The sequence below is a fragment of the Hermetia illucens genome, chromosome 4 (assembly GCF_905115235.1).
Source record: "Hermetia illucens chromosome 4, iHerIll2.2.curated.20191125, whole genome shotgun sequence".
Classification (NCBI taxonomy): Eukaryota; Metazoa; Arthropoda; class Insecta; order Diptera; family Stratiomyidae; genus Hermetia; species Hermetia illucens.
In genome coordinates, this window is record NC_051852.1 from 96,195,392 (window position 1) to 96,211,169 (window position 15,778).

Consider the following 15,778-nt stretch of genomic DNA (forward strand, 5'->3'; position numbering starts at 1 on the left):
CTGGAAAGTTATTTTCCTTATAGTATTCTCCATGAACGGACACTCCTTCCACGAGAAAGTGCAGTCGACTTTTTCTGCGAGGTTTCACTCCGCGTATTGTGGGAGTACTTGCGAAATCTCTTTCTCACTGTTCTGTTCTGAAGTTTGCACGTTGGATGCACTTGTATCCACGATTCGTCCTTAAATAAAATGTTTGCACGCCGTGCACGTCGTTCTGGAACTGCAGATGATCGTGGATATTCTTTGCGGGGTTGGTTATATGTCGTGCCATTTGATTGATTTTTCGCCAATGTTTGGTTGTTTCTTTCCATATCTGCGGTTTTCTGTGTTTCATTTCTCTTGTTATTCTCTATATTTTCTTTCGGTGAGAAAATCCGTTTTTGCTGTAGTCAAGCCTGCTTTGAATTTCTACTTGTCTTTGGATTCGGGTATTTACCATTGCTATCGTCCAGAATTATCTGGTCGATACCTTCAAGTTTAATTAATTCAATTATTCCTTCCTGCACTGGGGGTGCAGTGGTGTTTTTTTTAAATAAACAAAAGAATATTCCGCGTTTAACGTGCGCTGAGTGTGAGATTTTATTCACTGACATCGAAATATGGTTTTAGCTACAGCTGAGTTTTTTGCCATTCAGCATCTTCGTCCGCATATTTATTTCGCTTTTTACTTTTGTGGAGAAAAGACCTTGTAATTAACCCCAGCACCTTGGGTAGGGTTATTGTAAAATTGGCTGTCCCGCATAAGCCCCTGTTTATAAAGTTGTTTTCGATAACAGGCTAGAAACTCCTTCCCAACAACCTGGCAGATGTCAGTATTTGTATTTAACCCTACTTTTTTCAGAAGATATTTTTCCCGGTTGAATTTAGCATCGTCTTTCAAACCTAAATATTTAACTTAATTTACCTGTGGCACGTTTTGACCGTCGATGATGACTTTGACTGGACCAACTTTTTGTTAATAAAGTTTAGGAGTTGATTTACATTAAGTTCAGTTTATCTGTCCATGCCTTGATCAATTCTACAATGCGCTCAGTAGCCCTTGGTAATTTCGTTATTGCTCCCTCAGTATTAATTGTCATGTCTTTTGCAAGTGCCGCTAGTTTAACTTATCTTCGTTATTGATATACAACAGATCAATGTTAGCACACCGGCTGCATTTTTTTTTGTAATTCGGATGGTCTTCTTTCGTATTTCATGCTAGATAGTCGCTCAGATATATAAGATTTTAGAATCTCGAAAAATTCTTCAGCAAGTTTAAAGATACTCAAAGTCAAACCCATGTTACAAAACGCTAAACATTCTAGTAAAAAGTAAGGCTAGTAAAAAAGTCTTCACTTGCACCTAAAGCAGCATATTCTGATTCCTTGTGAATCCAAAGAAACTTTTTTGGCGGCGTGTACTATCGTCTGCGGTATGCTGTTCACTTTAAGAAAATAATCCTTTTCTGAAAAAGATGATAACTGGTGATGAGTAGTGGATCGCTTGCAAGAATGTGCAATACAAACGATGTGAAGATCCGCCTCAAACGACTTTAAAATTCTTTTCATATTCTCCCTGCAATGAGTTCATAGCCAGGGGTCTTATCAGGAAACACATTTGTTTTGTATCCTCGACTCATTTAGTTTTACATGACGTATTGAGTAATGATGAACTTTTTGAGCTTGCGTTAGGTTTCTAGACATTTGGTGGGAAGGTACTTTCTAGATGCTTCGCAAAGAGATCCGTTACAGATCCAATCTAGTTCTTGTTTTCTTGTTCAAGGAGGGAAATCATATCAGTAGACTCAAGAAATCAATTTTTAAGGTTTCACTGAAATAAACTTCAACCCACACCGCGGAACCACTATTAGTTATTACATCACGGGCAGCTAGATCTCCTTTCTTCTATCGGTGGCATTCGTAACCTCTGTTCGGAGTTTATCCTGGAATGCTGCCATCATGGATTTGATCGCATCCCAATCCTCCTGGCAAACTATCATTCTCCACACCAAATTTTCTAGTTATAGCACTTCACCTAGAGTTTCCTCTTTTCTTTCAGAAACCTTGGACATTCTGAGACTCCATCGCAACAATCAGGTGTGGTGTCAAATTTAAACCTATATGGGTATTGACTTTTCCACGGCCGGTGGGAAACTGTTTGAGATTATAATTGATCTCTCCAGCCGCTCATGCCACACATGCAAGTATGCCGCGGTCCTCTTTTATTCGGCATCATTCTTGCTTGTGGTGGATGCTTGTTCGCAAGTATACTCTATGTGCTGCTTAAAATTGAAATTTTCATCTATCAACTCTCCCAGATATTTGGTGGCCAGCTTGGAAGCGATGATATATATTCCAGTAGGAGGGTAATTTCTCTTGCGACGCTTAGTGATCAGGATCGCTTCCTCTTTTCCTCCATAAGTTCCAGTTCAACACTCTCTAACCAAGCCTTAATAGCACTGATTGCGTCGCTTGAGTGCAATTTAGCATCTTTGGTATGCTTCGCTATGTCGTCGATGTAACCCACCACTGTGGCCTCCACCAGGATCGGAAGGTTAAGTGCATCATTGTACATGATGTCCCACAGTAGTGGGCTCAGTACGGAGCCCTGTGAAATATATTCTAAGAAGTTTAAAAAAAAGAAAAAAGAAATCTTCCTTTTCCAGGTCCCGTCTAGCAATTGTATCTGAATAGTTACAATCGGCGTTTTCTTGTCATCAATGTGGATGACACAAAAGGGCACTTTTAATAAAATTAAAGAAAACTTGTTAGATTAAAAGTAAACAGACTTGAGATTTGTGAAAACAGTCGACCTTAATATCAGTAAGCCTCTCATCTTCTTAGTTGACCTTAATTTCATTAAGTTTTCCATCCTCTATCTATTGTATTATATATCATGTTGATTACACGTTACCGCAAGTTTTTCAAGAATCTGGCGGCAACACCTACAAATTTTAGAAGTTCAATACGCTACTTGTATCGGTTTTTTTTATCTAGAAACCATGATAGTTATAAATCCAATTGAAAAATTAAGCGTATCATCTCGGTGTTCCTAGTTTTCATTGATTTTTACTATGGATCTTACAATCATTCAATTACCCAGCCCCAGCCTGAGAGGCCTGATCCCAGCATTTTCAGAGGCTTGGTCTAAGCATATTCAGAGGCTTGTCGATGTCTATGTATGAAAAAAAATAAGTTTTCTCATTATGCGGTGAGTCAGTATGCTAGCAAAATAGGTGAAAATGCTCTAATCCGTTACGAGTCGGTGTGATTATTTCTTGGCATGATTTCACCGCAAAAAGTTCAACTACCGTATTTTTTTCGACTAATCTACCGAATTCACTTTTTTAGTAGAATTATCAAATATTGATTTGAAACTGTGAATGAATCAGTTCTGATAAAAATGAGGCGAATGTCGGCATTGACCATTATTCACCTGTTAATGTTTGTCCATGAAATACAACCAATCGGACATTGAACACTATCACAAAGTGGAATCTACTTTTTTCCTTGTTATTCAGTTTGATAAGATAAAAAGGCGTTTGCAATGCGTTGATATTTGCAATAGGAATTTTTTGTCTGTAAATGCATTATATAGGAATGTTTAATGTCCGCGAAAGTAATACGCGTTTTTTATCACATACGTAGTCGTATTCATGCTGTTAATTTTGTAAGTACGCAATTCAACATTACCTGGATATTAGATTAAGATAGAGGTGAGAATTGATGGGCAATGGTGTAATTTTACGGTGACAATATGTGTGAATGTATATATCGGAAATGTGACTTAAGATCGCCTTTCGGCGTTCATTTTTGTTGGTTTTCATACTACGAAAATGTGCGCTTTAATTTTGTTCACATTTCTCGTGTAATAAAGTTACTATTGTTCGTGTTTGCTGTTTATGGTGCAAGTGTCATGTGGAGTGGGGGAGTTTGCCAAGATTTGACTCACTTTTTTCTTAGGAAAGTGTCGGTTTTTAATATTAAAATTGTTTGACTGTGACGAAATACACGAAAATTTAATTTACCTTGATATATAAGTACTGCTCTGCTACGGTATGTATCATTCTCTTAATGGGATAAAAGAAAGACGCAAATTTGCTACAAACTCTAGACGATTATTTTATTATTCCGGCTGCCATTGTATTACAAAAATGCCTCATGCTTATCATTTCTAAATTTTTTAAGGAAAGTGCAATATAATCTGGATTCCCGCTCGAAATTTGATTATTACTTCATCATCACCTAGTGCATATTGACAAGCGACCAAAAAACCTAGACTATCTCTAGTTCATTGCTTTGAAGAAGTCCCCACAATCTCTTTTTCGTATTATTTTACTTTTTTTATATGACTATCGACATTCAAGCCGTATCATGAGTCGAACTTACGGCAATGAGCGCCCATCGTCGGTCATAGTATCGCTCATAAATTTCCTCGTTATGTAAGCTACTGAATCGTCCATCCTCATGTAGGGGGCCAAAAATTCTTCAAAGAAATCTTTTTCTTGCTAAAAGCCCAAGTGGAATACATAAGGACTAGCAAGATCATAGTCTTGTACAGTAAGAGCTTTGATTCTATGGGGAAACGTTTTTGTAAGCTGAAATAAGCTCTGTTCGCAGCCAACAACCGTACGTGGATTTCATCGTCATAGCTGTTATCGGTTGTCATTTTCGACTGTAGATAGGAGAAATTTTCAACGATCTTAAAGTTGTAAACTCCTATCTTTATTGATTTCGTTTGACCAGTGCGATTCGATGTTGTTGGTTCTTTGTTCTTTGGTGCTGACATTGCCATCGTATACTTCCTCTTGTCTTCATTAATGTGCAGCTCAAAATCTCGCCGCAAGATCGACCTCGATGAAGGTAGACTCAAAAACTATCCAATCTAAAAAACCAACCAACCAAAAAAATGATGATGCTCCATGCACATCGTATCTAGACCTCAAAATATTCCCCGTTTCGATATATGGTCAAATAAGGTTGATAATAGTATATTATTATGTATGCTGTGAACCTCCCTTAGTTCATCCTAAATCCGTAAAAATTGCCAGTATATAGGATTCAATATGAAGTATGATACTGTTGATACTGAGAGTTTGGTGCGAACCTTACTATTACTAATAAAGTTATAGTAGGTCAAAATTGTAAAAAAAAAAATTCGTCCTCTAGAAGCAAAAATTTATAGATAGCTTTGCCTAATTACTTACCTATGAAAAGTATGAACGTCTTTGGTTTACTAACATTTCATGATTGTCGAATTTTTTCTCTTCGGCATTTGTGTAAAGCTTCAAATTTCCAATTTTAAATCGACTCGCGACTTAGTGCTCTCATTTGATTCTCACAGAGAAATAAATACGAATATTTAAAACATCACTTTGAAAGAGTTGATTGCATTCGGCAACTGCTTTTTAAGGTTTTGTGTAAAACAAAACCTTATTAAAATCGATTTACTGTTTGTCTATCTGTCCGTGACAAGCATTTTGCTCGGGGGCGGTTATAGCGATTGAGACCAAATTTGGTGGAAAGCATACAGTGAGTTACGTCCTTTTACGTCGAATTTGAGGAGCGTCCCCGTAGATGCAAAAGGGATGTGTGTAAAATATAGTCATGTGGGGTATCAAATGAAAGGTCTTGGGTTTGTACTTTCCGAAGCTGGTTTTAGTAGTGATATTTGTTGGAAAGGTGGGGAGTGTGGGGGTCAAAAGTGATAATTTACTTAACGGGCCCATTCTCAGGAACTGCCCAAATGGAAAATCTGAAAAATTGAAGAGGCTGCCACTATATGGTGCCTAGGCTCCCAAATACCTTCCATACCGATATTCCTTCAAATAAAGTTAATAATAGTATATTACTATAATTTTTAGTTATTGGCTGCCCTTAAGTTTATCTTAGTGCAGTAATGTAGCCTATAATATAGTGTATGAGCCTACTAAGTTTGGTGGAAATCGCACTATTATTAACAAAGTTATAAAAGGTTAAAGTTGTCGTTTCTTTACAAATTCAAGACTATGAATGCCAATATCACCCGAAAGTGGATACTCTCACATATGATGTGAATATGTTACGTGCTACGTACTAATGGGGCAAATGCACACTCAAATGTCTATATATAAGAAATACACAAAACTTTTTATACCTGAAGCGTCCAGCTTCCCGTTTTCCGACTTGTTTTACTCGAAAGCTGATGGATAAGCTAATCCGTTTTTTTTGGATTGCGGGGCGGAAAGGAATTCTTTCACTTTAACACTCCTTAATACTTGACGTTCGTCTGTTTTCCCGGTTTGAAGGCCGATAACAGATCAAATACTAGTTTGCCCAGCACTATCAAGTTTGTAAGTAATGCTTGAAATTGAATGTTGTTCCAATAACAGGGCTTTGAAGTTCCTTTAGTTCGGCGTTGAAATATTTCCTAATCACTATTAATATCGGCGAATGTTCACGACGACAGATTGATTTTTAATTTAGCAATAAGTGGAAAGTAGACGAAAGGTATTACCTCTCATCATAATATAATACCTCTCATAAATATATAGTACATACCATGAATACATAGAGTGTCTATTTGCCATCTCTCATCATCTCTTCTGGCTCGATTAATGAAAGTTTAGGGTCTTAGGGATTATCTCCATCAATTCAACATGCGATACCTTTATCAAAACCTCCTACGGTTTAAATTCACTAAACTTTGATGTCAAACCGTCTTAAAGGAAATTTCATCTACATACTTACTGCTTCATTAAGTTTTAATTTGAAAGTTGTCAGGCGGATATCTACATTTTTCCTGTGTGCGTATACTCGTACATTGCAAATGAGACCATTTTAATTTTATCTATGGAAGTACGAAGTGATGACATGGTAGACTGAAAATAGAATCTGTGAGGTAAAAAAAGATGTAAATTGAATGGTATCCTTTTTAGGTGAATGCTGCCTTAAAGTGCAAATATTTGAATCCTTCGAAAAAATATATTTTAACGGAATATCATTTTGAAGTCAGTTACAGTTTTCTTGTCTGGTGAATATTGTGTAGAAACAGCTTTACTGTGATAGTATGGCGCAGAAGATTAGGACAGTATCATACCTATGAAAGATCCTCACACCTAGCCAACCCTAATGAAGGCAGGATAAAATTTCTCAATAGCTTAGGATAAGAAATTTATGTCGATATACTAATGGCTCTCAAGATAATTAATGGCCAAAAGTGTGCGACCCCACTGTCTTTGAAAGGTGAATGATTTCTGCACTACGTATACGATTATAATTTTGATTCTTTTACTTTTCTGGGCCCTTTATTCGTTTAAATGAATGGTATATATGGTATATAGTCATTTTTAGAGGGCACTCAATCGGGTTTCCCATATGGTTTTGAAGAGTGATCCCAGAAGGTTCACTAAAAGCTCTCTATCAAATTTTCAATAATACCCTCTTCCTACGTCTGCACTAACTACCATATTCAGCCCCAGAATTCCATAATACAACCCACTTTGAGTAGCTCCCCAAAATGAATCCCTAGACAGCAATAATTTCCGCAAGATGAAAGATAGAATAGATTTATGACATAAACTAAATTGGAGAGAAAGGGTGATTAAAATTCAAACTTTTATACTGGGTCCTTTCAGCTGCTTGACTCAATTCCCCAGAAAACAATTACCTTTTTTAGAGAATGGATTGTGCCTAGGAATCATACCTCTGATAGTTTGTCGTTGCTGTGTGCAGAGTAGACAAAGCTAGCGTTTTCCTATCGGGCTATACATCCTTGCTGTCATGTGGATGTGTTTATTTAAAGGTGTGACTCGACATTTTCAACTACGCCCGCAGGATGGTATTCGATTTGACAGTGATAAAGCTTTTAAGTGGATGGAAGATGATTGTTAGTTCTATGAGGCTACACTTACGATGGTATAACAGAAGTGGCATTAGAATATTGATATTGAGTTTAGTTGGTTGACGAGAGTATTTAATGCAAGATTATAGGGAAGTTATTTGAGTTGTTCGTATGAGGGCACACCAAATCGATAGTGATTAGAGGATTTTAGAAGCGGGTGCAGGTGCGGTGAGGAGAAGTCGAATTACGTGAGGAGTAGATTTTTTAGTAGGAGGTAGTTATGCCCGGTGCGTGCATACATTACTTTGGGGTTCGTATTAATTTTATTCGCATGAAATCGGAAGAAGTATCTACCTAGACTAGAGCTACTACATATTTATTATACTCTATAAATCCATCGATATAGTTGTCTGAGTTCACGAAATAAATATTGGCGAAATTTATTAGATAGAATTTGTTTTGCAGACTCTGTTTTCACTTGAAGTTCCTAATTCTAGTTTAAAATTCTGAAGAAAGTTTACCTGCTGACATTTGCAATTTTTTTTAATACAAATAGGGCTTATTTTGGAGTTACTATAGCCACTGCCTGGACATTAATACGTGTGCGGAACCGTGATAATCATCAAAGTGTCACGTTCCGTCGAACAATATCGAAACACATGCGCTGGAATAACACGCTTCAATTTTGCATCATTACAAGCTATGAACCTCACTGGCATATTCCTCGTGAGAAATCATTCTAGATGTACTCTCTGCCAAATCTATAGAGGTGGAATGAACGGATTACTCCACTACTCGTATGTCGGTAAATTTAAATTTAAAATACCCCCGTAGAAGACTTCCTTATACAGAAAGGTAGAAACTTATCATTACTTTAAAATTAGTGGTTAGAAGCAACTGGGGATGAGGAAGAATTTCATGGAATTATTGTATAAGCCGATTACCAACTTCAGCTTGGTAATTATTATTGCAGCTAGGGATTAATTTATATGCCAAGTTCTTAATAATAGTAAGATTCCCACCAAACTTTCTAGTATGATACCTCATATTAATGCCTATATTAATATAGGATCAAGGATAAACTTAAGGGGATGGAAAGCAAATTCTCAAATCTCTTTATTATTAACTTTACTTATGCATGTATAAACAAAACTCTCAAATCTTATAGATGATATCTATAACCATACGATCACTCATCGACGGTCTTAGAATCCTGACATTATTCTTTAGAACACAGAAGAACTTGCCCAAAACAATGTATCCATATTGAATTTTTTGAGGCAAATTGCAGCGATCATGTTGGCTCCTTCCATTACATTTTTTTCCTTTCTTGATTTTGCTTTAACGTCTGTTACATAAAGTTGTCGGAATTATTATTTGTCCCTTGCTTATTTAAAGTCTGTTAAATATTTCACTTTATTTAAGATTCCGAAACAAAAATATTTTAAACGAAACGAGCTTTAAAGTGAGTATAACTATTAAAACACAAGATCTTCTTTTGCCTTAAGTGGCACATTAACACATCTCTTTTCCTACTGTTTTTTTTTATTGACGCCACACTATGCTGTGCAAGTGTTAAGCCCACAGTGGCGAGACAAACATTAATGACGCAATCGGAATTCAAACTCGGAGTACGATATTGAGAGGCTAACTATCGACGAAATTTGACGTTCGCAAAAGTCAAAGCAAATTGATACATGATTTGGATCTTTTGAAAAATGTTGATCGGAAAGATCATAGTAAAATGATAGGTGATCTGGATTGTAAGTACGTTAGGGACAGACTTCGGATTTCTTCCAATTCTGGGAATTTTTGTTTTACCTTTGCCTGGAATAACGGTTGATTTCTATTGAATAAGGGAAAATATTCGGCTGTAAAACCCCTATATTCTCTTTAAAACCGTGCTCCAATTGAAACAAAGTTGAGAGTTCAAACCATATTATTCCACTAAACATATAGCCTAGCAAATTTCCTAATAACAGCTACGATGATGAAATCCGCGCACGGTTGTTGTCAGCCAACAGTTTCAGTTTACAAAAACTGTTCCGCTCGAAACGTCTCACCATAGGGTCAAACCTCTTATTGTACAAGACAATGATCTTGCCAGTCCTCATGTATTCCTCGGAGACTTGGGTTCTTAACAAGAAGAATTGCGAACTCTTGGCCGCATTCGGAGGCAGGCGGATTTTGTTAATGTTTACTAGAAATGTTAGATGAGCACGCTTATCACGGAGGAAATTCAGCTGCTACAAACAGTCAAATATTTAGGGGTACATCTCGATTTCAAGCTAATATAGAAGCATCAGATCCATGATTAATATCGGGAGTCCGGCAGATTGTTCTGGTGCTGTAGAACTGCGACAGATAAGACCTCAATTAAGCAGTGTTATCAAAACTAAACAGCAGCATCATATTAAGCCAGTTTGTGTTAAGTTGCGATCAGTTGATGCTGAAACTCGGCCGACTGAACGAAATATTCTTTATGTGGGTGCCAGGGCACCTGGATATCGCTGGTAATGAAGATGAATGGTTGGTTCGCCTAGGATTTCGCTTCATAATGGTAGGTCCAGAGTCAGCATTTGGCGTCACATCATTCGCTATGAAATTTCCTCGGAAGAATGAAGTTTCAAGGGTTGTTGCAGTCGACTCGAGAACTTTAAATTCCTTCCGGCGGTTGAAAATCTATGCTCTATGTCGGCAATGTGATAAAGAGGATACGACGCTACATTTCATATGCAGCTGTTTTCTTCAACAAAGAATTCGCAAATTGTGCGTCTGGAAGACGTTTTCAGTTTCACAAATGACTGCGAACGCGCGGGCGGAAGACTGTTGACAGTATCTATAATAATGAAAGACCTGAGTTCTTGGAGTTGCTGCACCTACATGCCGGGACTTATAAATCGATTCTTCTTTGATAAACAGTTGTTTTAGCAGCTTGAAAGTGAAAAAAGTCTCGTAGCTTAGACTAAAAATGGCTTGATTATTTGATTATTTTATAATTCTTGGATGAAAAAAGTAAGGTGGTATTTGCAAATTTTCGCGATTAAAAGTATCAGTTGAATTTTATCCTGAGATCTCAACCAGTGCCCAGAACTGAGCGATTTAAATACCTCGGGTCAACGCTATCAGCCAATGGAGAACTGCGTTATGAAATTGCTTCACGCATTAACGCAACCTAGATGAAGTGGCGTTCCACAGCTGGTGTTCTTTGTGATCGACGTATCAACGAACGTCTCAAATCTCAAATTTACCGCAATGTCGTCCGTCCAGTCGCTCTCTATGGTTCTGAGTGTTGACCGACTAAAAAAAACCATGAACGACGTCTTGCGGTAATGGAGACGAGGATGCTACGTTGTACTAGTGGCGTCACACGTTTAGATCACATCCGAAATGAGGATATCCGCGATCGTTATGGGGTTGCATCGATCGTGCAAAAGTTGCGTGAGAGGCGTCTTCGATGGTATGGTCACGCAATTCGTGCCAACGAGAATTCACTTGCCAAGATTGGTCTGAACATCGAAGTCGATGGTAAACGACCAAAAGGCAGACCTAAACAACGGTGGCTTGATACGCTAGATGGGGATTTGAAAGCCTCGAGATTGCACCCAGATCAGGCATTCGATAAAGCCAAATGGCGAAACCGATCACGACGAGCCGACCCCGTTTGGGAACGGGATAAAGGCTGAAGAAAAAGAAGAAGATCTCAACCAGGGGATGTTGCAGCGAATTGGTAAAAATTATAGTAACATACTATTATTAACTTTATTCGAACAGATATCAGTGTGGAAAGTATTTCGGAGTCCAGTCACCATATAGTGGCAGCTTCCTGATTTTTAGTCAGATTTTTCAGTTGGATAACCCCGCGCACTTCCCACCTTTCCAACAAATATCAAAACTAACACCAGCTTTGAAAAGTACTAATCGAAACCTTTTATTTGATATCAAACCACGTGACTATATTTAATGAAAAAAAATGTATACCCTCCTTCTGCATGTATGGGTACCCCTCCCTTAAATTCGACTTAAAAAGATATAACTCACTGCATGCGTGAGCGTTTATAGTTCCCATCTTTTTACCAAATTTGGTATCGCTATAACCGTCTCCGAGAAAAATGCGTGTGACGGAGAGACAGACAGAAGGTAAACCGATTTTAATAAGGTTTTGTTTTACACAAAATCTTAAAAATTAGTTGAGAGTATTCCTCACAGAATAAATGCTGCATTATGGGAAAAGAGCTTATTTTAGCTTACAAATACCATTCCGTTCGAAACGTCTCACTTACAGTCCTCATGTATTCCTCGGAAACTTAGGTTTTTAATAAGAAAAACTGCGAACTCTTGGTCGCGTTCGAGAGAAGAATCCTCCGGAGAATTTTTGGGCCCCTACAGGTGGATCGACAATTCCATAGTCTATATAATGACGAAATCTACGAATAATACCAATGGGGCTCAAAAGGTTGCGGTAGGGGGGTCACTTAATTCGTATGGATGAGGATCATCTAGCCCAGAAAGTCTATAACGGCAATATATATGGTAGAAAAAGAAGACGAGTCAGACACTGTCTGAGATGGGGTGATGGGGTAGGCCAGGACAGACAGCTTTTAAGTGGAACTGGTGGACCTCGACACAAAATCGGGATCTCTGGAGTTCATTGTTAAGGCAGGCTTAGACCGATGATTATAGACAAAAGGGGATAATACTGAATAATAGCGTGAAGCCACAAAATATTGATTGAGTTCATGCAGTTCCCTTCTGATTTTTGTTTATGTGGAAGACGGAAAATTGATCTGTTTTTAAATTTTTAGTTTATTAACTGCGTAATAAAATGTTTTTGAAGAAAATAGCTTGACTAGTTTTTTTACTATTAAGTTTCAAAATAAAAATCCAAAAATCACGATCAGTTTTTGAAATCACTGTATGTACGTTATCTCAGGGTCAAATTCTGTAATCAAATACTTACAAAAGTGTTCTATCATACTCTCACAAAGGCACAGTCAAAGAATCAAACTTGATGAGTTTTTTCCGCAGCACGGTAATACCTATCAAGCCGTGATGAAGTCATAGAAGAGATGCTTGTCATTAATAAAAATATTTGACCTGTATAAGTCATATTCACCACTAAATTCAAAACTATAAGTTACGCAACAAAGTTCCATGACTGCTTAGTATTTTTATCTGGTCTCTATCTTCAATTTGATTTAGAAATAAATAAATGGGTTAAAGGAATTTAGACACTTATATTTTTTCTATTCATATCTTGGACTGAGGGCATCTATTTAGCTCCGATCCCATAAAATGTATGACTATTATACTAGTAAAATTTAATCAAACAGACTGCAATAAATTCTGAATGAATATTCCTCGTAAATTATCTGCTCCATTGAAAATGTTATCTATTTGATTTCTGTGCAGAGATGCTAGTGCTTTGATGTGATCTAATGCAGTCTTTTGAATGGCCTTCCAGTTTCCAAGTTGACATCATCTCGTTTGATCAAACAAAACTTGAACATTGTCTATTTCATCAAGTGGATTGCTTGGTTGATGTACAAATACAATTTCACGTATAAAATTTGGTCAATGTCACACTGGCAATTTTTTATTAGTCCATTTTGGACTGATTACCGGCACTTTGAATTAAATGTTTGTATAAATAACGCTGCTGACCGGCTTCTGTTGATTTCATTCTTATTTTTGTTTATGTGGGTTTATATCAAGCGATGACATAATTCATCCACTTGAAATGATAATGGAATTACTACAAAGTTTTTCGATTTGCTGCTGTGATAAATGGCCTGGGGGAGAAGAACGTCACCATAAATGGAGAGAAGTTACAGGGATAACATAGCTGAGGGGATGTTGCAACCGTCCATTTCCGGTACCTGATAAGAGTTTGAGTATAAAAACTTGCAGACTTCGGAGATTACTCCTTGGTAAACTTTCATTTTTATAGGTCATTTTGTTCTGTGAAGCAAGTTCGTGGAATTTGGTAAAATGTAATTGATATCAATCCTTACCGTAATAAATTCATATTAGCTCATTATAAACTAGACTTCATGCCTCATTTTAAGGTTTAAGAGTTCCGCACTTTACAAATTTTGCATTACTCAGCCACATTGGAATTTGATCTGCTAAATATCTACATTAAATATTACTCAAAGCACTTATCCACATACATCGCTGTATACTTTCGTTTCATGATGGACGTTTGGGAAATTTTTAAGCAGTAACAACACAGTTGCTACCAGCAATGAAATTATATCCTCTGCGCACAAATGTAATGTCAAGTTTAGGAAAGCAGCAAATCTATTTAGGCCCTGAAATCCATGTGGAGTTTCTTGGTTAAAAATATGACATGTCATTAAAAAAAAACGCGTCAGCTTCAAACAAAGAGGAAAATTAGTTTCTGTAATTTTCTATAATGTGAATTATTTCAGTTTCCCTGAAAACGATTTTCCACTACAGACAACTGGTGTGGTCTTATTCTCACCGGAAATAATGATTCTATAATTTCGTTACTACAATTTTCGTTGAAAAGAGACTACGAAGTAAAAGGAACATGGATAGGTTCATGCGTAAGGTAGACAACAGCTTACGCACAATGACTTCACAGGAATGAACTTTCTTTTGTTAACTGCCTGTGAAATTTGCTATTGCTATTTAATTTTTAATGTGATTACATTTTGAATTGGGCGCATAGGCTTATATACATGAGCTGGTGCGCTGAATAATGGAAATGACGACCGGTTCTGAAAATTCACAGCTGGCTGGTGCATCAGCCAGTGAAAAGTAGAGAAATAGTCTATAGTTTAAGTTAGTCCAACGCTTTCGTTGTATGGATTTTTAATTGGATTTATATCGGGATATTTGAAAAGCAAGAATTTAATTTGTGTTCATTTCTATTCATAATCATGGACACCGTACATAATTCGTATAAGGGAGCTTGGAAAATAGACACATGTTCTATTCATATACAGATGAGGGTTTCATAGCTAACTGGCCAGTCAGAGTCAATAAGTATACCTGAATAAATGTTTGCATTGTAAGCACTTGAGAATCTCGGAATGTGAAGTTAGTATTAATGTCCCGCAAGGTTGTCGTACGGAAGGTCGCGGTTCAAATCTCGCTGATGACATTGGGATTTGTATCGGAGAGTCAAATCAGGGTAATAATCTTGGACGAGCGCAATGCTGACCGCACTGCCTCCTGCAGTGTACTGTAGTGTACCGTTACGGTATTGAATGAAGTGCTCTAGCACACTTCAAGGCCCTGATCCAATTGGATTGTTCCGCCAACGATTATTATTAACAGAAATGATAGAAATATATCCTATACAATCCTTTAATTCTGGGAAATAAAAGTGGTTTTTATGGGCTTGCAGGGATTTCGATTTTTCAGTAGAGCTTTGTAAAATTTATATACGCTTACCGTTATCCGTCCGGATGACTCAGCGGTTAGACCACTGGGACGTTGTAGCGGAAGGTCGCGGTTTAAATCTCATTGGTGGCAGGGGGCTTTCTATCGTGACTAAACGCCGACTCAGCTGTGAATGGACACATGTAGTGTACCGTTACATACCTTCAATGAAGTGCTATAACACACTTTTAGTTTTACTGTTCTGTATGAAGTGCTTTTAGGGTGACCCACTCGTCAGCTACTCTGGGCTATTGATTCCACTGCATGATATAGTCGGCAATGGGCTTTTCACTCTTCCTCAAAGTGTGACATTCCCACCGTCACTTTTGCCTTCTAATCAACATGTCTACGATGTAGGTCTTCGTTCGAGGCTAGGCCAAACTACTCCGATGACAGGGTGGAGACAGGTTTTGACGAAGGCTGCGGGTTTTCGTGTTACAGTCGTGGTTACACTCTATGCGGTGTGCAGCATGTGTAGAGAAAACGAGAATCACCTCAACTTGAATTTTCTAGATTTTAGGCAAAACAGCGAAGACGGATTTACCATTATTAGTGTTTTGAGCGA

The 15,778-nt window shown here is 37.5% G+C and overlaps 1 protein-coding gene across 11 annotated transcripts in view; it reads left to right on the top strand.

Moving 5' to 3' along the window:
- LOC119655677 (protein 4.1 homolog) overlaps positions 1–15,778 on the top strand; it is a 127,348-nt gene that overhangs the window by 59,532 nt on the left and 52,038 nt on the right. The window contains exon 1 of one of the 11 annotated variants that reach the window (XM_038061669.1): positions 3,575–3,648. The exons of the other annotated variants lie outside the window; for them this stretch is intronic. The gene's annotated coding sequence lies outside the window, so the exon portion shown is untranslated. Of the gene's footprint in view, positions 1–3,574; positions 3,649–15,778 lie in introns of those variants that run through there. 11 annotated transcript variants of the gene reach the window in all.